The 22,379-nt window shown below is 42.4% G+C and overlaps 1 long non-coding RNA gene across 1 annotated transcript in view; it reads left to right on the forward strand.

Moving 5' to 3' along the window:
- Positions 1-20,463, forward strand: part of LOC113887782 — a 140,693-nt gene extending 120,230 nt beyond the window's left edge. Inside the window, exons 3-4 of the long non-coding RNA XR_003509826.1 lie at positions 16,383-16,925; positions 18,722-20,463. This is a non-coding gene — a long non-coding RNA (uncharacterized LOC113887782). The remainder of the gene's footprint in view (positions 1-16,382; positions 16,926-18,721) is intronic.
- The last annotated feature ends 1,916 nt before the right edge of the window (positions 20,464-22,379 follow it).

Here is a 22,379-nt window from a genome sequence, read left to right on the forward strand (position 1 = left end):
GCATATCTGAGGTTATTGATATTTCTCCTGGCAATCTTGATTCCAGCCTGTGCTTCCTCCAGCCCAGTGTTTCTCATGATGTACTCTGCATATAAGTTAAAGAAGCAGGGTGACAATTAAAGCCTTGACGTACTCCTTTTCCTATTTGGAACCAGTCTGTTGTTCCATGTCCAGTTCTGTTACTTCTTGACCTGCATATAGATTTCTCAGGAGGCAGGTCAGGTGATCTGGTATTCCCAGATTCTTTAAGAATTTTCCACGGTTTGTTGTGATCCATACAGTCAAAGACTTTAGTATAGTCAATAAAGCAGAAGTAGATGTTTTTCTGGAACTCTTCTGCTTTTTTGATGATCCAATGGATGTTGGCAATTTGATCTTTGGTTCGTCTGGCTTTTCCAAATACAGCTTGAACATCTGGAAGTACATGATTCACATACTGTTGAAGCCTGACTTGGGGAATTTTGAGCATTTGCTAGTGTGTGAGATGAGTGCAATTTTGCGGTAGTTTGAGCATTCTTTGGCATTGCCTTTTTTTGGGCTTGGAATGAAAACTGAGCTTTTCCAGTCCTGTGGCCACTGCTGAGTTTTCCAAATTTGCTGGCATATTGAGTGTAGCACTTTAACAACATCATCTTTTAGGATTTGAAATAGCTCAACTGGAATTCCATCACCTCCGCTAGCTTGACTTTGGTAGCCCCTGCTTAATTACAGATCTTATTTGGGAAAGTTCTGAAATGTATACATGCTGAGAATTTAAAATGCATTTGGGAAATGAGTTCTATCTTGAGTAACCCAAGTAAACTGTTTCCAGAATTCAAAGTAGTCTGACAGTTGGTGGGTAAACAAGAGGTTTAACTGGAAACTGGACAAAGAAGACTTAAAATGGAATAAATCTCATTTGATAGTTAAAAAATAATTACTATAAAGTTCAAACATTTGTAAAAGTATAGGGAGAAGCTAACTTTCAATCATCAAAGGGCAGTCATGTTAATAGCAGGGAAAAGAAGGGGGGACTCTCTGCTTTTTATTTTTAAATTTTTATTGGAGATAGTTGCTTTACAATGTTGTTAGTTTCTTCTGTACAGTGAAGTGAATCACCCATACATATACATATATCTCCTGCCTCCTCTCTCGACTATAGTCAAGGCCTAGGTAATTGACTGAGGTTTGCTTGAAGGTAGAGGATTTCACATACGCTGCCCAGAGAAAAGCTTTTGGTGTGCTTGAGATGTCTCCTTGGAAGTCTAGGTATTACAGCACAGATTTTCAAATCTTAACACTTCTTGTTTGGATGAGACTCTTGTCTAGTAGAGAAGCAGGAGATTGGGATTGCAGGGGGCGGGGTAGAAGATAGTGAGACTACTAAAGCTGTCTTCTGTATCTCTGATCTCTTCCTCTTTTCTCTTTTCACTTTCAAGCAAGTTGATTCCTTAACATATTAGCAAAACAGAAACTTTCCTTTAATACCATATTTCTTTTCCCAGCCAAAATGCCCCAAAGATTAGGGTGAATTATCTATACTTCCTAGCCTACATTTACTTTTAAATTTCAACTTTTTGAAGTATAATTTACATAAAATAAGATGCATGCTTTTAAATGTACATTAATGAGATTGACAAGTTTATGCACAACTTGTGTAACCATTACACCATCATGATATAGAACATTTTTATCACCTTTAAAGTCAGTTGCCTCTTCCTAGTCAGTTGTCTACCTTCCAGGCCTGGGCAATGACGTTCTGCTTTTTGTCACTATAGATTTGTTTCTTCTAGAGTTTCATATCGGTGAAGTCAGTGGAGAATAGTACATACATTTTTACGTCCGACTTTGGCTAAGTGTAATATTTTTGAGATTCATCCGTGTTACGACATGTAACAGTAGGTTGTCAGCTGTAGTTTTTTCTTAACGTGCCTTTTATCAGGTTGAGGAAGTTTCCTTCTTTACCAACTTTGCTAAGAGTATTTTTTTTTAAATCAGGAATGGTATTTTCTGCATCTTTTTGATTATCATATGTTTTTTCCTTTTTGTCTATGGTGACATTTTTTTCAAATATTAAGTCCAACTTGAAATATTAGGATAAACCCCACTTGGTCATGATGTATTATCCCTTTTAAATGTGATTGGGTTTGGGTGGCTTGGTTAAGAATGTGACTTTGCATGAGGGGTAGTGTTCTGTAGTTCTTTTCCTATAATATCTTTACTGTGCTTTGGTAATAGGAATGTTTACTTCATAGAATGAGTTGAGAATTATTCCTTCCTCTTCAACTTTGTAGAAGAGTGTATTGAATTGGTATTATTTATTCTTTAAATGTTTGCTAAAATTCTCCAGTGAAATCATCTGGGCCTGGAGTTTAATTATAGGGATGTTTTTACATTACATATTCAATTCTTTTAATAGATATGAATCTATTCAGGGTGTCTGTCTTTGAGTGAACTCTGGTAGCTGCTGTCTTGGAAGGAATTTGCCAATTTTACCTAAGTTGTTGCTTTGATTAACAAAAATTTTTATTTGTTATTAACTTTTTATTAAGTTCTTAATATTATCTTAATAGCCACTTAATATTTATAGAATCTATAGTGTCAGACTTTATTTTTCTGGGCTCCAAAATCACTGCAGATGGTGACTGCAGCCATGAAATTAAAAGACGCTTATTCCTTGGAAGGAAAGTTATGACCAACCTAGGTAGCATATTCAAAAGCAGAGACATTACTTTGCCAACAAAGGTTTGTCTAGTCAAGGCTATGGTTTTTCCTGTGGTCATGTATGGATGTGAGAGTTGGACTGTGAAGAAGGCTGAGCACCAAAGAATTGATGCTTTTGAACTGTGGTGTTGGAGAAGACTCTTGAGAGTCCCTTGGACTGCAAGGAGATCCAACCAGTCCATTCTGAAGGAGATCAGCCCTGGGATTTCTTTGGAGGGAATGATGCTAAAGCTGAAACTCCAGTACTTTGGCCACCTCATGTGAAGAGTTGACTCATTGGAAAAGACTCTGATGCTGGGAGGGGTTGGGGGCAGGAGGAGAAGGGGATGACAGAGGATGAGATGGCTGGATGGCACCACTGACTTGATGGACGTGAGTCTGGGTGAACTCCAGGAGTTGGTGATGGACAGGGAGGCCTGGCGTGATGCGATTCATGGGGTCGCAAAGAGTCGGACACGACTGAGCGACTGATCTGATCTGATAGTTATGTCACTACTCTCAGTCCTTGTATTGTTAATTTGTTTCATTTTTCCTAATCAGCCTGGCTTTAGGTTTATCATTTTTATTGGTCCATTCAAAGAAACAATTCTTGGTTTCATTGTTTTTTTCTGTTCCCTATTTCATAGTTTTACATTCTTCTTTTTATTATTTCCTTTATTCTCCTTATTTTGGGTTACATCTGCCCTTCTTTTTCTAGTTTCATTAATAGAAGACATATTATTTTTTCTCTTAAATATGTGATTTAATGCTATAAAACCACTCCTAACTATTGTGTTAACTTTGACTGTGTGGATCACAGTAAACCATGGAAAATTCTGAGAGAGATGGGAATACCTGACCACCTGACCTGCCTCTTGAGAAACCTACATACAGGTCAGGAAGCAACAGTTAGAACTGGACGTGGAACAACAGACTGGTTCCAAATGTGAAAAGGAGTACGTCAAGGCTGTATATTGTCATCCTGCTTGTTTAACTTATATGCAGAGTACATCATGAGAAACGCTGGGCTGGAGGAAGCACAGGCTGGAATCAAGATTGCTGGGAGAAATATTAATAACCTCAGATATGCAGATGACACCACCCTTATGGCAGAAAGTGAAGAAGAACTAAAAAGCCTCTTGGTGAAAGTGAAAGAGGAGAGTGAAAAAGTTGGCTTAAAGCTCAACATTCAGAAAACTAAGATCATGGCATCTGGTTCCATCACTTCATGGCAAAAGATGGGGAAACAGTGGAAACAGTGGCTGACTTTATTTTTCTGGGCTCCAAAATCACTGCAGATGGTGATTGCAGCCATGAAATTAAAAGACCCTTACTCCTTGAAAGGAAAGTTATGACCAACCTAGACAGCATGTTAAAAAGCAGAGACATTACTTTGCCAACAAAGCTCCGTCTAGTCAAGGCTATGGTTTTTCCAGTGGTCATGTATGGATGTGAGAGTTGGACTATAAAGAAAGCTGAGTGCTGAAGAATCGATGCTTTTGAACTGTGGTGTTGGAGAAGACTCTTGAGAGTCCCTTGGACAGCAAGAAGATCCACCAGTCCATCCTAAAGGAGATCAGTCCTGGCTGTTCATTGGAAGGACTGATGTTGAAGCTGAAACTCCAATCCTTTGGCCACTTGATGCGAAGAGCTGACTCATTGGAAAAGACCCTGATGTTGGGAGGGATTTGGGACAGCAGGAGAAGGGGACGACAGAGGATGAGATGGTTGGATGGCATCACCGACTCAATGGAAATGGGTTTGGGTGGACTCAGGGAGTTGGTGATGGATAGGGAGGCCTGGTGTGCTGCGGTTCATGGAGTCACAAAGAGTCAGACATGACTGAGTGACTGAACTGTTGTTTTAGCTCCCCCTACAAATTTTCATATGCTGTCTTTTCACTTTCATTTAATTTAAAATAGTTTTAAATTCCCCGTTTGCTTCCTTGTTTAACCCACTGATCATTTATGTGTTGTTCCATTGAGAAAAATAGTTGTGATTTCCCAGAGATCCTTCTGTAAATGCTAGCTTAGTTCCATTCTGGTAGAAAAAATGAACATGCCTTATGTGGTTTTAGGATCATTTTAAATTTGAGGCTTGTGTTATGGCCTAGAATATTGTCTTAGTAAATGTTTCTTGTTCACGTAAAAAAAGACTCTTGTTCTGTTGTTGGGTAGAGTGTTTTATCTGTATTGATTATGTGTTACTTAGTTCTTTTCTGTCCTTACTGATATTCTGTCTGGTAGTTCTATCAGTTGCTGAGGGAGAGATGTTACAGTTCTCAACGATAAATGAAGGTTTTACAAATTTCTCCTTTAGCTGTCAGTTTTTACTTCCCATATTTTGTAGTTCTGTTGCTAAGTGTGTGGATGTTTAAGACTATTACACTCTCTTAAATGGACAAATTTGTCATTAGGAAATGACTTTCTTTTCCCCTTCTCTGTGAACAGACATCACTTTCTACCCTACATGAGCAGTAATTATTGTTTCCTCCAATCCTTTATTAGTGTGGAAAAGAAAATTATTTTCTTCCAGGTTTGGGAAGCTTCCTCACGTGTATGTGCTAATCAATACTTAACTGAATATTCAAGCAAGACTCTCCACAGATATCCAGGGTTCTCTGTGTGGAGTTCTCTGTTGTTCAGAAACTTGCCCAACAAAGTCTAACCTCCTAACCTCTCTAGACTTCTAGCTCCATCTTATCAACTCAAAAATTCTATTAAGTTAGGTCTGGGTTCCCCTTCCTCTGCCATGGCCTAAACACTCTTTCCAGGTAGTAAACTGGGGCAATCGTAGGTTCAGGGTTCACCTCATTTGTTTCCCATCCCTCAAGGATCATTGTCATTTGTTGCTTGGGTGCCCAGTGTCTGAAAACTATTAGTTTATAGAGTTTATTCTGTTCTTTTGGTTGGTTGTTTCCTCCAGGAGAGTATGTTCAGTCCCTGTTACTCCATCTTAGCCAGAAGTGAAAGTCCCAGCAACATTTACTTTGAAATTCATTCAACTTCAGCTTCTATACTCATGACACTGAAACTGCCTTTGTAGGAGAAACCAACATTTTGACAAATTCAGGGGATTATTTCTAATCCTTTAATTTGACCTCTTGGCAGCATTTGACTCTGTTATACCAGGACTCTCATCCTGAAATACCCTCTACCTTTGACTTTTGTCAAATTACACACTGTTCGGGTTTTTCTCCATTCTCACTGGCATTCCTTCTCAGTCGATTTCATGAGCTCAGCTTCTATTGTACTTGTCTCTTTAACATCAGTTATTTACAAAAATCATAACAAATATGAACTGAACCTCTCCTGGATGCCAGATGCAGTGCTCAGTGATACAAGAACCTCAGACTCAGTATACCTCAAACCCAAACTACCTTCTCTGACTTCTCACTCTGACTTTGTAATTTACTTCTTTTCTGTGTTTCTTATCTTAGTAAATGACTTCCAGTGGTCCCAGCTAGAGACCTAAGGGTAATGCTTAGTTTTTCCCTTTCCTTTACCATTTGTCTTTGTTCAGGATGCTACAACAAAGTACCTTAGACTAGGTGGCTTATAAACAACAGAAATTGATTTCTCACAGTTCTAGAGACTAAGAAGTCCAAGATCGAGGTGCTGGCAGATTCGGTGTCTGGTGAGAGCACACTTCCTTGTTCACAGTCTTTTCACTAAAACTTCTCATGGTGGAAGAAGGGAAGGAGTTTCTTTTATAAGGGCATTATAAAATATAATGGAGTTTCTTTTATAAGAGCACTAATAACATTCATGAGTGTTCTTAAAGGCCCTACCTCCAAATACCATCACTTTGGTGATTAGGTTTCAAAATAAAATTTTTGAGAGGGGAGGCACATATATTATGCAGTCTATAACAGCCTGCCCCTGACTCATGTTCTTTTTATATGCAAAATACATTCATTCCATCTCAAGAACCCTGGCAGTCTTGTTCCACCATTAACTTAAAAGCCTAAATTCTGAAGTCTCACCAAAATATCATCTAAATTGGATATGAATGAGACTCTAGATATTTTCATTCTGAGACAAACTGCTCTCCAGCTGTGACTCTGTGAAATCAAACAAGTTATATGCTTCCAACGCACAATGGTAGGACAGTCATAGGACATAATGTTCCCACTGCAAAAGGGAGAAATAGGAGAAGAAAGAAGTGACAGATTCTGAGCGAGTCCAGTGCTCACCCCTATCATGCTGCTAAGTTGCTTCAGTCGTGTCCGACTCTGTGCGACCCCATAGACGGCAGCCCATGAGGCTCCACCATCCCTGGAATTCTCCAGGCAAGAACACTGGAGTGGGTTGCCATTTCCTTCTCCAGTGCGTGAAAGTGAAAAGTGAAAGTGAAGTCGCTCAGTCGTGTCAGACTCGTAGTGACCCCATGGACTGCAGCCCACCAGGCTCCTCCATCCATGGGATTTTCCAGGCAAGAGTACTGGAGTGGGGTGCCATTGCCTTTTCCAACCCCTGTCGTAGCACCAATCATATTTAATTACAATTGCCTATTTAGTGGTTTGACTCTTTAGCTTGACTGTGAACTGGAAAGCATGGACTCTTTCTTGCTCATCATTATATTCTTAACAGTGAGCATGATCTCTAGTTCATAGCACATTTTTAGGACAGATGAATGAATGGTAAATTTGACCTACATTTTAAGAGGAAGTAATAGGCTCAGCGGGTAAGGAATCCGCCTGCAATGCAGGAGACACAAATGTGGATTCAATCCCTGGGTCAGGAAGATCCCCTGGAGGAGGAAATGCAGCCCACTCCAGTATTTGTGCTTGGGAAATCCCATGGACAGAGGAGCCTGGCGGGCTACAGTTCAAAAAGTTGCAAAGAGTTGGACATGGCTGAGCATGAGTGTGAATACCTTAAATGGGCTCCAAAACTAACATGCCCTCTGATTCTATTATTTTTTCCTGTGGGAGGTGTGGAGATGGAGAGAGTACTTCTATACGGAATGAATGGTGAGGAAGAGGCTTCATGGGGAAATGAAATTCAAACTAGATTTTGAAAAACAACTAGGACTTTTGACAAGAATTGATGGAGAAAGTCCTTTTCAAAACTAAAGAACGGTGTGAGCAAAGGGATAGAGAAGAACTCAGTTGTGCATGGAATGTTTGGGGAACAGCTAATGGTTTAGTGTCATTAGAAGAAGGGGTTAATATAGAGGTGTGGAACAGATGGATCCAGAAAAAGGTTGGAAACTTTGACATGCTATGGGGTGTGAAATTTCTTGTCCACAGATTCTAAGAAGTGTTTTTGTAGTCTTTATCATGGAAGGAATGATGCTAAAGCTGAAACTCCAGTACTTTGGCCACCTAATGGAAGAGTTGACTCATTGGAAAAGACTCTGATGCTGCGAGGGATTGGGGGCAGGAGGAAAAGGGGACGACAGAGGATGAGATGGCTGGATGGCATCACTGACTCAATGGACATGAGTTTGGGTGAACTCCGGGAGTTGGTGATGGACAGGGAGGCCTGGCGTGCTGCAATTCATGGGGTCGCAAAGAGTCGGACACGACTGAGCAACTGAACTGAATGATTTGGAAGAATCAAGTTATCTTGAAAACACAGTGTATTTTGTCTTTTATCTGAGTCTACATCTTAGAAATTGTACTATAAGTCAAGGGAGAAAGGATGATTCACTTTACGCACAGCTGTTTTGCAGACAACCTTTCAAGAGTGCACAGCTTACTTTAAATGATATAAATTTGAAATACTGTATGTGTTAAACTGAAATAATTTTGAAATGTATCCATTGTTTTGGAGTTTTCCTGAGATGGCTTCCCTTTTGGCAGAAATAATTGCTAGTTAACTACATATTAAATTGATAGCTATCAACCTAGTACATGACACCTCGTCCCCACCAAATACCTTCAATTACGGTTGCAGTTTTTAGACTCAAGTGCAGTAATCCACCATGTCAATTGTTAGTTGTGGTGGGAGAGGACAGTGTGACTTAGTGGGAGGGGTGTTTGGGGAGAATATGAATCACTGGACTATAAAGCAAAAGAACTGGACTCTAGTTGTGCTCTGATTCTTGCTGACTCTGATCTTGGAGGCGTCATGTCAGTTGCTTTGTACTTGAGTCTCCCCAACTGAAAAAGAAGTATTGAACTCTAACATTATGCATGGCTTTAAATATATCAACATTACTCAACTAATACATCTTTATTTGTTGAGAGAACATACTCTTTGTTCTACCAATTTATTTCTAGTGAGTTACTCTCAGGGTCACTTTGGTCAACACATTTGGTTCTGATTAGTAGAAACAAAAACAAATTCCACATAGTGCTTTATGGAAAATGACTCAAGTCGCTCCCCAAGATAACTGTTCCACATTTATAACTTTTGTCCCAGTCTCCTTGTTACTTCTGCCCTTCATCCATTCTGGTGCATGATCTCATCCAATCTTGCAAAAGACTTCTAACATCTACATATTTTAGTTTTGGCTTTTCCCCTGAAATTTGGATCTTAACTTGCAACAACTTATGGGACATTTTCACTAAGATATCATGCAGGTACCTCAAACTCAAATTGTCACAACGTGAGTTTCTTATCCCCCAAACAACAATATTGATGAAAGAAACCAAAACCAGATGTAGTTGTCTTCTTTTTTCCCCATTCAGGGAATGGTACAAGAAATGCAACTTCATATTGCCCATGTCTCCTTCAGTTCCCCTTGCCCTTAAATATGATCAATTACAGATGCTTTACAACATTTCACTTCTTTCCTTTTCTCTCCTACTGCCAGTGTCCTCAAATAGGCCTTCATCACCTCTAGTCTGTTGCTGGACCCCTTAAATTACTCTCTCCTTCTATCTGCATGCCAAATGCCCATCAGAGTCATCTTTCTAAAACACAGCTGTCATCATTTCACTCTCTCCTTCATAAATGCCTCTGTCTTCATCCTCACTGTTTATAGGAAAAACAAAAACAAAAAACAAACAAACAAAAAACAAACACCACTACTTGGCATCTGAAGCCATCACCAATCTGGCCTCAGCCTACCTTTCTAGGCTTATTGCCCTCTCTCCTCCAATGTTCTGTATTTGAAACATATCCTGTTTTTCCTTGCTCCTGTGTTTTTTTTTTTTTTTCCTTTGAATACCATTTTTAAACTTATTTTTTGAAGGATAGTTTCTTTATAGAATTTTAGTGTTTTCTGCCAAACCTCAATATGAATCAGCCATAGGTATACATATATCCCCTTCCTTTTGAACCTCCCTCCCATCTCCCTCCCCATCCCACCCCTCTAGAACATGGAAGCAACCTAGATATCCATCGACAGATGACCAGTCCAGGTTCGATGCATGATACAGGGTGCTCAGGGCTGGTGCACTGGGATGACTCAGAGGTATGGAATGGGGAGGGAGGTGGGGGGGGAGGGTTTCAGGATGGGGAACACATGTACACCCGTGGTGGATTCATGTCAACGTATTGCAAAACCAATGCAATATTGTAAAGTAATTAGCCTCCAATTAAAATAAATAAATTTACATTAAAAAAGAAGTTGTAAATATACAAAATGAAAAAGGAATAAAAAGCCATAAAAAGGAATGCATATGAGTCAGTCCTAATGAGATGGATGAACTTAGAACCTATTATACAGAGTGAAGTGAATCAGAAGGAGAAAGATAAATATCATATTCTAATGCATATACATGGAATCTAGAAAAATGGTGCTGAAGAATTTATTTACAGGGCAGCAGTGGAGAAACAGACATAGAGAATAGACTTATGGACATGGGGAAAGGGGAGGAGAGGATGAGATGTATGGAAAGAGTAACATGGAAACTTACATTACCATATGTAAAATAGATAGCCAAGGGGAATTTGCTGTATGGCTCAGGAAACTCAAACAGGGGCGCCTGTGTTTTTGATACATAGCAGGCAGAAGCTGGTGTATCTCTCTCCATCTCCACCTGGTAAAGTCCTTCCTTGCCCTTCAGCTTATTGTGTGATTTCTGATTATGAAGTTACTTTTATTGATGTGATTCCTTGCTAGACTCTTTACTGCCCTTGTTTGTGCAGTTCCCCAGGAGTTGCTCACTGGGGTCTGTTGTTGATGGGCAGGATATTGTAGCAGTTGGAACATGACCATTTTGCATTCCTCCCAGAAGTTGCCAGCCTCTGGAGACACTATTACATTTCTCTAACTCAAGTACTTGCTCCTGCCTAAATGCTGGAGCCTGACTCACAGGGGTGATGGGGCAGGGGACTGCACAGAAGCTGGAAGTTTTGTTGTTCAGTTACCAAGTCATGTCTGACTCTTTGCAACCCCATGGACTGCAGCACGCCAGACCTCCCTGTCTATCACCACCTCCCAGAGTTTGCCCAAGTTCATGTCTATTGAATCAGTGATGCCATCCAGCCACCTTATCCTCTGTTGTCCTCTTCTCCTGTCTTCAAACTTCAATCTGGACAACTTATTTGCTGTAAGCGTCTCAGTATCCACCCTCCTCCCACTTTTAATCTTTTTTGTTGGTTTCTCCTTTTCTCAGATTTCATTGACTTCAAGCATGGTGTGCCCTTCGCTTTGCTTCTGTGTTTTGTGAAAACAGTTTGTGGTACCTAATTTGTGCATCTTCTAGGCTGCTGTTTTCCTCAGTTGAATTGGTTGGCCGTCAGTTTCTCAAAGATTTCTCAAATTTCAGTCATCTAACGATGTCTCCTGATTTTCAGCCCAGCTATTTAGCCCATTTCTTAGCTTTGGCTTAAAAAACTTAAGAATAGAGGGTTTGGAGTTAGGAGGTAGGGAAACTACCATGTGCATTTAGTTTGCCATTTCAAAACCAGAACTCTTAGTCATCCTTCAGATCTCAGCTCAACTGCAGCATTCTCTATGAAATCACCCCCAACTGTTATTCCTCTCTCTGTTGCCTATTCTCCCATCATACTTAGAAAATAAGAAAAAATCATACAATCACTAGAAATGCTGAAAAGATATGATATTTAACATTATTCCCAATTAAAAATCACTCAATAAAATTTTAATGGCTGAAAGTGAAAATTGCTCAGTCGTGTCCAACTCTTTGCCACCCTATGGACTGTATAGTCCATGGAATTCTCCAGGCTAGAATACTGGAGTGGGTAGCCTATCCCTTCTCCAGGGGATCTTCCCAACCCAGGGATCAAATCCAGGTCTTCCACATTGCAGGCAGATTCTTTACCAACTGAGGTATTTAATAGCTAAATAGTCCTTAAAATAACTTATCTACCTACCTAAAAACCTCTAAAAGCTGATATCATGCTAAAAGGTGAAACACTAGAAGGATTTTCCATTCAGGAAGGAAGGTAAGAATTAACTTTGTTCTAGAAATTTTAGTCAGTCCAATTATAAAAGAGAAATAAGTATAAAATGGTAAAATAAAAGGCAAAATTATTGATATTTTTCTGTGATGTAATTGAATACATAGAAAGCACAAGGGAATCAACTTTTAAATATGGTAAACGTAATTCAGAAAGACTTCTCAGGACATTAATAGACAAAATCGACAAGCTCCTTTTATGTACAAACAACCAAGTATAACACAGAATGGGAGAATCCTATTTTTAATTATAAAAAAAAATAACAGACCTAGGAATAGATTTATCCAGGAGCATGCAAGATCTTTTTGAAGATAACTTAAAACATGGAGAGGAACAATCTAATTGGAGACTTGAACAAATGGAAAACCCACACCATATTCTTGGGTTGGAACACTTGTCGTCATAAAGATGTGGATTTGACAACTTTAAGATAATCAAATAAAGATGTCTGTTAGGAACCTGAAGTCTGTATAGAAAACATAAATGCACAAGAATAGCATGAAAGAACCTGGATAAGAGTAGAGAGCTGACTTTTTCAGATATTAGGATCGATTACAAAGCTACAGTAATTAAAACTATAAAATAAGCCTAAGAATAGACCCTAAAACATATTAGCACATGATAAATATGGCATTTCAAATCAGAGGTGAAAACAAGATTTTTTTCCCCAATAAATGATATAAACGGGTAAAGTTGGGTAGATGTCTGGGAAAAGTTGGGTTGGAGTCCTACTGCTGTCTATGCCAATGGAACTCAGCCCCCACCATAAGTTACCAACAGTGGTGCCCACTGCCAAAGGTGATGTCTGCCAACAGAGCCACGATACTCCTACCACACCTGCTGGGAATTGCTATGCCAATTAGAAGACAAACCCCATCATTCAGATCTGATCCCACACCCTAGGCTATCACCAGCAGCTGTCTGTTGCCCTTTCCCATCACCAGTGTTGATTAAAAACTAGAGTCACAACCTGGCAGTGAAGAGTTATTTTATTTGGTGGAAATGCTTAGGACTCCAACCCATGGAGACAGCATCTCAGTAACTGAGAAAACTGCTCCAAGGAGGTGAGGGGAGGCGCCAGGTTATACAGAAGTTTTGCACCAAAGAGCAGACAGTCTGAACATCAAAAGATTATTGTTAATTAAACGAAACCAGATATCCCAAGTTAAGGAATTTAGCATTCTATGTGTGGGAAGATGCAAGCCTCTGGGCTGACTGAGTTCATTCCTTTCATATGTACCTCAGCTATCTGGGGCCAAATCCTGTTTCCTTGTTCCCCTTAAAGAGTGGCAGATGGCTGCTTCTTGCATTCCCCAGGCTCCTCAGCAGTCACCATGGGGGGTGGCAGCATATGCTGGATCACAGTTTTGGGAGCCCTCATTCACATTTGGAGGCCAGAAGTCGCTGAGGGGTGTGCCATTTCTTGTTTGTTGATATGGCAAGAGATAGTTTCATTTCACACAGCAACCATACTTACCAGCTGTATTTACTGCAGGCAGCCTTACAAGCCTTGTCTCTCCCAGCCTCACTCTTCACCCACGTAATGCCAATTAACCATTTCCCAGGTTAATCAGGGGTGTCTCAAGCCATTCAAAACCCTATTTTATTTGCCTTTTTATTTCTTCATAGCCCGTTACATGTTTGCACCACTTAAATTCATTGTAGCCGTTTATTCTGTTAAGGTACATTTGTATTGTGTTCACCACTGTATCCCCGCAGGGCCTACCAGTGTTCTTGGAACAGATTCAGTGTTCAGAAAATACTTGTTGGCTAGCTGGCTGGGTGACTGTTTATTCCTGGGCCAGTCTTTCAGGGTGTTCTGGGAGGTGGGGTTAAGTTGCATCTTGAGGTATTTCTTTTCCCAATGTCTCTCCAGCTGTGGGCCAGGGACCTGATATTCCCACCATTCCTTACTTCTGTATGTTGAGAATGCAAAAATGTGAATGTGAAAATGCAAAAATAGTTGCCACTGATTTATTAGCACCAAAGAGGCTTTAGCCTAGATCACAGGGCCCTTTGGGATGAATGGCCAGTCAGGTATGGTGGGGGAGGAAGGGACTTGGTGGAGAAATCCTATAACAAACTCTGGGGACAGGGTGATGGGGCAGGGCCCAGGGATTGATGCCACAATCCAGGCTCTAGTTATCTCAGCTGAAGTTAAGATTGGTGTGCACTGTTTGGGTTTCTATATAGGAATTTGTTGGCAAATATTGGGGCTCTTCTTGTGGAAAAGAAAAACCCGAACACTGTATCAAATGACACTGTGAGATTTATAATTAGATAATAGTGCCTGTCTCCTGAGGGGCCTGTCAGTTTGCAAATGATTCTCACCAGATTATGGTAGGATCAATAGGAGCTGAATAATTAAAATTCGATACTACTATGTCTCTCTCAATAACACTGTGGAGAATGATGTATGACAGATTTAATTGAATTTGTCAGACACCGTGGCTACATACATAGATCACGGAGGATATTTTTAGAGTTATGTATTTGATTTTCTGATGAGCCTTGCAATGGGCCTTTTAACATTGGAGGTTCCTCACAAGTCCTGTGCTGTTGTGCTCTGGGAGTTCTGACAAGGCCCAGGAACACTGACCTGACTTTGCATCAAATGTCAAAAAATGTAAACAATTTCAGGTGAAATGGAAGAGATGGCTGATGAGGGCACAGAGGAAGTTTTGAAGGAGGAACTAGAACAGGCTCCATCTTGAAAGCAGGACTCCATCTTGGGCTGGACTGTGGACTTTGAGCTATATGTCCAGTATATATGGAAACGACATACCAACTGGAAAACCAGGCCCCTGGAAGGAAGAGCCCTTCGCTAAAAGAATACCCTGATTATCTGTGTAACCGAATAGAATCATACATTCTATTATGCTTATTGGGATATGACCACAGGCCTATTGATAATTGTCCACTGGATGACACCACCCTTATGGCAGAAAGTGAAGAGGAACTAATAAAGCCTCTTGATGAAAGTGGAGAGTGAAAAAGTTGGCTTAAAGCTCAACATTCAGAAAACGAAGATCATGGCAATCGGTCCCATCACTTCATGGGTAATAGATGGGGAAACAGTGGAAACTGTCAGACTTTATTTTTTTGGGGTCCAAAATCACTGCAGATGGTGACTGCAGCCATGAAATTAAAAGACGCTTACTCCTTGGAAGGAAAGTTATGACCAACCTAGATAGCATATTGAAAAGCAGAGACAATACTTTGCCAACAAAGGTCTGTCTAGTCAAGGCTATGGTTTTTCCAGTGGTCACGTATGGATGTGCGAGTTGGACTGTGAAGAAGGCTGAGCACCAAAGAATTGATGCTTTTGGAGAATGCTCTTGAGAGTCCCTTGGACTGCAAGGAGATCCAACCAGTCCATTCTGAAGGAGATCAGCCCTGGGATTTCTTTGGAGGGAATGATGCTGAAGCTGAAACTCCAGTACTTTGGCCATATGAAGAGTTGACTCATTGGAAAAGACTCTGATGCTGGGAGGGATTGGGGGAAGGAGGAGAAGGGGACGAAAGAGGATGAGGTGGCTGGATGGCATCACTGACTCGATGGACATGAGTCTGGGTGAACTCCAGGAGTTGGTGATGGACAGGGAGGCCTGGCGTGATGTGATTCATGGGGTCGCAAAGAGTCGGACACGACTGAGCAACTGAACTGAACTGAACTACCTAGGTTTAAGGCATATGAATCATGGGTTAACTTTGATTGTTAGGGAGTTTGGGGAGGTGGGTTTGTGTACGTACACTTAGGGTATATAAGGTTTTCAGAAAAACTGGTCGGGGTCCTTGGCTAAGAGGAGACTCTGCTTTGGGCCCACCGGTGTAATAAAGTGCACTCCACTATCTGCATTGTCCTTCTGAGTGAGTTTGTTTCCCAGAATGCCTGGCTACAACATTTCATGCATTGGCTGGGAAACTCCTCACTTTGAGGAGACAAGTCCCATGTGGGACTACTCCAAGGCCTTGCAGTTTGAATCTTCTAGAGGGGGGAAGGTGCCTTGCCCTTCTGGAAGGATTCTGCTTCTCAATGCCTGGACCTTTCATATTAGCAGGTAGTGGATGGCAGCAAGGGAACTGAGTGCTCAGGTGAGGAGGAACCCACCCGGCAGGGTGGAAGAAGAGGCCTGAACACCCCTCTGGGAGGGACTAGAAGGGGCATGGACCCACAGGAGCCTGGAATAGGCAGGTGGCAGTGATTGCTTGGTACACAAGTTGACAGGCATGTTAGGGCTTAGGAAGGAAATTTGTGAAGGTCATTTAGGAGATGTGTCCACGCCATCTTGGGGAAAATTATTACCAAGCAATCGCCAGGGGATTTTTAGGAGAAGAAACTTGATCCTTGTGTGCTTATATTCTACCCTCCCCCAGGTGGTGTGCCGTCTGCTGTGAAATTCTTGACCCCGTCGGAATCATCAGGCTAGAAGGAGGGGGATACGTAAGTGAGTATGAATTGGCTTTTCCGGAGATGGCCTGGGACATGGGATATTTAACCCATCTGTGTTTTCATCCACACTTGTTCAAGCCCACTAAGGCAGAATGGACTTTAAGGGAGAAACAGTCTTGGACCACGTGGTGTTCTGGTTCGGCCATGCTGACCGGCAGGTGAAGACACGCCGATCCCCCTCCTTCCTCTGGGATCTGGCAGGATTTGGACGAGGATGACCTTCCCATCCCTGATACTGGATGATGATGCGCCCACTGCCCCGTGCTCCACCAGGACCGGAGGCCACCTTAATGCTTGATCCAGGGCCAGGTAAAGTTCCTGTAGCAGCCGCTGCTCCTCCGTCAGCTCTCCCAGAGGTCGTAGAGCCGCCACCTCAGCAGACTCTGATCCTGGCTGCAGAAGCCTCTGGCCAACACTTCCAGAATCTGGCTCCAGCTGAACTGCCCAAGCTATACCCACCTCTCCCGGTGAGTACTTGACAGGAAGGGGAAAGGAGACACCAGAATTAAACAGAGGCTGTGCTCCGCTAAGGAGCCAGAGGAAAGGGCTCTGCTACAAATGCCCCTCAGAGAGCTATAGCAGCCTCCGGTTTAGGGGGCAGACGGCCACTACCATCAGCCCCCTGTAGCCTATTATTACCAGATTAGGCTAATGGAGACTATTTTTCGAACCCACTGCCCTACATGTGATGACATAATCCAACTGCTAGTCTCCCTCTTCAGCACTGAGGACAGACACAGGATCCTAAGTGAGGCCAGAAAATGGTTATGAGAGATGCTTCCAGAAGGTGTTGCAAACCTAGAAAGGTGGATAGAGCAAGCCTTCCCCACTGATAAACCTAATTTGGACTATAACACAGAGGAAGGAAGGGGCCACCTGGAGAGATATTGGGCGGCTATTTTACAAGTCCTCAAGGAGGGAGGGCCCAAAAACCTATGCTATGAAAGACTGTGCGAGGCCTATAGACTTTATACACCAATAGATTCAGAGGCTGCTGGGTCTCAGATGGTGAGCAGCCTTTGTGTCTCAAGCCTACCCCGAAAATGTCAGATGGGGGTTACCGAGTGATCCTCTACATTCCTGAGTGCCCAGTACCCCTGTTGGGAAGAGACTTGCTCTCCAAACTGGGAGCACAAGTGACTTTCTCCCCTGAGGAGAGGCCCACCTTTTAGTTGGGCACTATGACTTATTTGTTCTCTCTCTTAATACCCCCCCCCCCAAATGAAGAACTGGGTGGGCCAGAAGAGCGTGAGAGAAAGCTAACTCAATTATTCCCTGAGGTCTGGGTGGAAGACAACCGCCCCCACCACCCCCACCTCAGGCTGGCTAAACATCAAGCCCCAGTGATAAAGGAACTCAAGCCAGGTGCCATTCCAGTTAGAAAGAGCCAGTACCTGCTACCAGTAGAGGCCTGGGCCGGCATACTGTGGGCACGTGGGGCAGACCTGTGGCCTATCTCTCAAGGCAGCTTGACAATGTCACCACCAGGTGGCCTGGATGCTTGTGAGCAATTGCCGCAGTTGCCGAGACCAACCGATTCTGGACCCTGATTGGGTCCTATATACTGATGGCACTAGCCTGATAAAACAAGGACAATGTTTGTCAGGTTACGCCATAGTCACAGAAAAGACTATCATTGAAGCTGGCTCCTTGCCACAACACTGGTCTGCTCAATGAGCTGAGTTATTCGAGCACTCCAGATGTCAAAAGGCAAGAGAGTAAACATGTACACCGACTCCAGGTACACTTTTGCCACACTACATGTACACGGGGCTCTGTATAAGGAGAGAGGCCTTTTGACAGCTAGTGGAAAAGATATTAAAAATAAAGAATTTCTGACCCTATTAGAGGCTGTCTGGGAACCAGAAAGGGTTGTGGTCATACACTGCCGAGGACATCACAAAGAGGATACCCCCCAGGGTTGGGGAAACAGACTGGCAGATAAGACTATTAAACAAGCAGTCGAGGGCTTGGGGGTAACAAGTGAAGCCCCTATTAAAGCTCTCGTATTGGCGGAGCTGCCTGAGCTAGTGCTGGACTCTCCAAAATACACTGAAGCCCAAAACCAACTAGCCAAAGTGGAAGGGGCCATCAAGACTGAAAAGGGATGGTGGGAATTGCCAAGTGGCAAATTGTTGGTACCAGAGGAGCTGGCACCCACTCTGGTAAGCCAAACACACCAAGCATCCCACCTAGGCCATGATGAACTGGAAGAGCTAATTCAAAAATATTTCTTGGTTCCCCGCCTCTCCTCCCTATGCAGGACAGAATCTCAGGACTGCACTGCCTGCTCACAGGTCAGTGCTACCTCTTGGCACAGACAGAAACCTCCAGGGATTCAGCTGAAAGGCACGCTGCCCTTTGAACACCTGGAAGTGGACTTCACTGAAATGAAACCTCACCAACACTACCGTCACCTGCTGGTCACGGTATGTACGTTCTCGGGATGGGTAGAACCTTTTCCTCCCCGGACTGAAAGAGCATCAGAAGTAGGCTGGTGCCTGCTTAGAGAAATAGTTCCCAGATTTGGATTTCCTACCAGCATTGGATCAGACAATGGCCCGGCTTTCGTAGCTGATTTAGTATAACAGATAAGCAATGTCAAGTGGAAATTACATACAGCATATAGGCCCCAGAGTTCTGCGATGGTGGAAGGAACCAACCGGACACTTAAAGAGACACTCTCCAAATGGATCATAGAGACTGACTGCTCCTGGGTGGACTTGCTTCTGACGGTTCTGCTCAGACTCAGGATGACTCCATGGTCCCATGGCTATTCTCCGTACGAAATTGTGTATGGGGGGCCCCCTCCCATTATAAAACAGGTGTCAACAAATTTGCCTCAGGTAAGCGGGGGATAGGATTTCACAGCAGATGGAACTGGGTAAGGTGATAAATCCGGTAACTAAGTTTGTACAAGAAAGAGTGCTGTTCCCCCTTGGGAAACAGATTCATGAGTTTATGCTTGGTGACCAAGTATGGGTCAAAGATTGGAAACATGATTTACTAGCACCTTGGTGGAAGGGCCCTTATACTGTTAATCTAACAACCCCTACTTCAGTTAAAGTTGCAGGTATTGCCCCTTGGATCCATCATATGAGGGTGAAGAGAGCATACCACGCAGACCCAGAAAATGCTGAGTGGACTGCACAGAGGGACCCCGCTGACCCTTGAGAGACTAAGATCATCCTTAAGAAGAAGAGGAAAAAGAAGATCCTGGATGAGCTCCTTCAGGATGAAGTCACATAATCAACTCCTGCTGCTTGGTCTCATCAGTGTGCACATTCCTATGTGGACTTCCACTCTACCTCCAACTGCTGGGTATGTGGGGCTATGCGTCTGTCTGTGATCGATGGACTTCCTGGTGGGTGTCACCACTCCGCCAAGGAGATTTTAAACCACTCTTCTCTTTCCTGGGACAACAAAAAGAGACTTGACTTTCTCTTGACAATCATAATCTCTCCCTGCTCTCTTGGTATAAGCCAGACCTAGTCAATAGATTCGGGTCATGGGGTTACATATTATGTAAACACCAATTTCATAAAAGTAACAGATGCGGTAATTCAAATTAGAATGGTTTTGGACATGCTCACAGCTGCTTAAGGAGGGACCTATGCTATAATTAAGGTTGAATATTGTGTATATATTCCTGATTTATCTGGCAATGTATCAGCTGCTTTAGATGATGTGAGAAACCAGGTAAAAGCAATGTCAAATGAAAACATTCCTTTCTGAACTTGAGTACTATCTTGGGTGAAGGGTGATTGGTGGAATATATAATTGCCTTGATAGTTCTGCTCTGTGGACCCTGCATTTTACAATGTATTATGAACTTTGTAACCCAAAGGTTGGTGTCGTTCTCCCAAATGGGTGGTTTGAGAGGCAGGGTGCAATATATCCCTATGAATGATGCTCATACTATGACTTAAGAGCAACAAGAGGCGGGAATGAAGGAGGAAACAGAACAGGCTGTATCTTGAAAGCAGGACTCCATATTGGGCTGGACTGTGGACTTTGAGCTATATGCCCACTATCTATGGAAACAATATACCAACTGGAAAACCAGGCCCCCAGAAGGAAGAGCTAAAAGAATACCCTAATTATCTGTGTAACCGAAGCATTCTATTATGCTTACTGGGGTATGACCACAGGCCTGTTGATAATTGTCCACTGTTAACTACCTAGGCTTCAGGCATATGAATCATGGGTTAACTTTGATTGCCAGGGAATTTGGGGAGGTAGGTTTGTGCACGTACACTTAGGGTATATAAGGTTTTCACAAAAACTGGTTGGGGTCCTTGGCTAAGAGGAGACTGCCTTGGGCCTGCTGGTGTAACAAGCTGCACTCCACTATCTGCATTGTCCTTCTCAGTGAGTGTGTTTCCTGGAATGCATGGCTACAACAGTTTATGTAGGGAGGAAAAAGGCCCTAAAAGACAAATTCCTATTACCTAGTAATTTTCTTTCTCATAACGTATGTAGCCACTGGAGAGAGAATTCTGGAATAACTGAGATGACTTAGGTTCTAGTCTGAGATGTACTAGATCTGTGACCTTCAAAAGTCACCTAGATCTCTCATCTGTAGAATGATGAGGTGATGTCATCTGTTTGCCTTTTTTGCCTCAAAGTATTATCAGGAACAACTAAGATAGAAAGTTTTAAAGTGCTTTCTAAACTGTGATTCTCTGTGAACGTGTAATGTGTTATATCATATTTTTGCTAGTATTGCCTCCATTTGTTCATCAATCCATTCATTTGCTGCTTTTTAAATTAAAGTATAGTTGATTTACAATGTTATGCCAATCTCTGCTGTATGGCAAAGTGACTCAGTTATACACATATATCTGTCATCTCTGTTAGTCGCTCAGTCGTGTCTGACTCTTTGTGACCCCGTGAACTGTAGCCCACCAGGCTTCTCTGTCTGTGAAATTTCCCAGGCAAGAATACTGGAGTGGGTTGCCATTTCCTTCTCCAGGTATCTTCCCAACCCATGGGTCAAACCCAGGTCTCCCATATTGCAGGCAGATTGTTAAATGTTTGTGCCATCACCTGCTTCATACACATATATTCATTCTTTTTTTATATTCTCTATCAATCCATTCATTTGCTTATCTGTTTTATCATCCAACCATCCATTAATTCAATAGACTATTACTGAGAATGAACTATGCCAAGCTCTGTGCGTTGTGCTTGTCTGTAAGGGCCACCATGGTGAGGGAGGAAGACTATACAGCTGAGTCTTGAACCACATGGGTTTGAACCGCACAGGTCCACATATGTGTGAATTTTTTTCAATAGTAAGTACAATAATATATGATCTGTGGTTGGTTAGATCTGAGGATTTGGAACCATGGATACAGAGGGCTAGCTATGGGACACGAGTATGTGGGGATGTGGGTATCCGGGGTGGATCTTGGAACCAATGCTCCATGGATACGGTGACCTCATTTGTGCCACACAACCAGTACATGATTCTCTCATAGTACTAATATCACATTTTATAGCACTTAATTGTATTGGTATTATGATAGAATCAGTGGACTTCCCTGGTGGCTCAGATGGTCAAGAATCTGCCTGTCAATGCAGGAGACCCGAGTTCAATCACTGGGTCGGGAAGATACCCTGGAGAAGGGAATGGCAACCCACTCCAGTATTCTTGCCTGGAAAACCCCATGGACAAAGGAGCCTGGTGGGCTACGGTCCATAGGGTCGCAAAGAGTCAGACACAACTGAGTAAGTTTCACTTCATTATGATAGAATCATGTACTGGTTCTGGGGCACAGCGTAGGTCATGGTGAAGATGTCAGGAAGGGCTTGAAAGAGAAGTTAAACATGCTATGATTTGTAAATTTTGGATAGGTATTTAGCAGGCAAATGAGGGTGTAGGAGAGAACATTTTTGGTAGAGATAGCAGCATAAAC

This window comes from Bos indicus x Bos taurus, chromosome X (assembly GCF_003369695.1).
Source record: "Bos indicus x Bos taurus breed Angus x Brahman F1 hybrid chromosome X, Bos_hybrid_MaternalHap_v2.0, whole genome shotgun sequence".
Classification (NCBI taxonomy): domain Eukaryota; kingdom Metazoa; phylum Chordata; class Mammalia; order Artiodactyla; family Bovidae; genus Bos; species Bos indicus x Bos taurus.